Below are 1,823 nucleotides of genomic sequence, written 5' to 3' on the forward strand. Positions count from 1 at the left end.
ACGATCTTATGGATACATACTTGATTAACCAGATGCACTTCACTCTCAGAATTCCTCGCTTCTGAGAAGAAGGCCCCTCATGCTTTTTCTTTTCGATTCAATCGTGTATAAACCGAATAGAGGTACGACTGTAAATTGTTCAGAGGCACCAAAGAGAACATTGAACGTCTAGCTATTATGCCTGATGAGAGAGGAAGATGGAAACCCGTTAGAAATTTACGCAGTAGAATAAAATCAAAGACGACAGAGCTCACCCAAACCAAGAATGGAGAATCAAAAATGAGCCCTAAACAACTTTCAAATAACGAACATGCCATTTCCCAATTTTCTTTGTTTCTTTTGAACTCATGTAACTAGACACAAGTTGATTTGAAGTTCCCATCATCCCAAGCTCGACCCGGTAATCTCATAAGCAAGGAAGCAGGTGACATTGGCAGGAACACTTTTGGCCATGGCTTTGACCAAGCCTTTAAGCCCTTCTAAAGTAGCAATTTTCTTGACGACATTAATTGTACCAACATACTTTGGATGGTGAAATTCATCAATTTGAATGACACTCTTCAACTCTTCAAAGCATCAGTTGGATATACAAGTGTCCAGCTAGAAGCACCAGAAATCCCACCAGAAACAAGCAAGGTACCCATGCCCAATTGAGATGCATCATGCCTTCGTGCCATGAACAGCTTCAGAGCCTTATACACGTCGTATGCAATGCCATTTATAGATACATCCCTTAATAAATTAGGATAAAGCCCTTAAACAATTCTCTGGCTCCTTCCGATCTTAAGACATGCTTAGCTACATCAACTAGGCCATTGTGTTTAATAGAGGTTGTCACTCTTGTTACCCCTAAAGTTGCAACTGAAGCAGTAGCCAAAGCACTCTAAGCTTGCAATCTACATCTGATAAGCTTAGTTGGGCAAGTCAAGAAAGATAAGCAATCCCTGCCCCTTCTCCACACACCACCTGCTGCCCTACAGTGGCAAACCAGGCTCAGCCCTAAATAGGGCTTCCATCTTACCTCTTGCACTAAACACAACTACATTGCAAGTTACGACAGTGGACAAAGGGGATCCCATTCCTTTGTACATCCCTGTGAGGCCTTCTTTGGCAATGGTCTGCTTGACAACATCCATTGCACCGACATAGCGAAGATGCTGGCCAGGAAGAAGCAATGGTTGACTCTGGGGCTTCACCTCAATTGTGTCAAAGGGATGCTGAGATATCAGTTGTGTTGTTCCCCCAACAGTGCTAGAAATTAGATCCTTTGCTACATCGATTGCCATAATTGGAAGCGACTAATCCTAAAACCTAATATCTACAACACCTGGCTTTACTTTATGTGGAACTTTATCTAACGTTTAATATCGATAATTTCCAGCCTTTTATTTAGTTTTCAATAAACGGAAGTATTCTAAATGCAGAAAGCTTCCTTAAAATGGGTGTTCAAGGTCACTCAAATTGTACATAGAACCTTAAAATGGGTGTTCAAGTCCACTCAAATTGTACAAAGAAGGCAGATGAAGTGCTCACCTGATCAACATGCCTTGTCCAACAGTAAAAACAACTTAATGTAACCCAGCGAAAAACCTACAAGCAGAACCCTGCATGAGATGAACCAAGATTCAATAACTTGGAAGCAACAGAACCTGGAAGTCAATTGTTGGTTGGGGTGCTCATCCTCGATAGCCTTTGCGGCAGATAAAGTTGAGCTTAGAAGGACTTGAGTACCCACCTGTACAAATATCAAATCCATTAAAAACCCATATTAAGCTTAGAGGAATTAGAGGTTAGCAAATTGGAAAGGGCATTGAATTATGCTA

The 1,823-nt window shown here is 41.3% G+C and overlaps 1 pseudogene; it reads right to left on the reverse strand.

The window, feature by feature from the left end:
- Positions 1-381: 381 nt before the first annotated feature.
- LOC149178767 (mitochondrial carnitine/acylcarnitine carrier-like protein pseudogene) lies at positions 382-1,286 on the reverse strand (annotated as a pseudogene).
- Between the last annotated feature and the right edge of the window lie 537 nt (positions 1,287-1,823).

Source organism: Pinus tabuliformis, chromosome 4_1 (assembly GCF_031772625.1).
Source record: "Pinus tabuliformis cultivar Carrire ecotype Pingquan chromosome 4_1, CPIR1, whole genome shotgun sequence".
NCBI classification, from domain to species: domain Eukaryota; kingdom Viridiplantae; phylum Streptophyta; class Pinopsida; order Pinales; family Pinaceae; genus Pinus; species Pinus tabuliformis.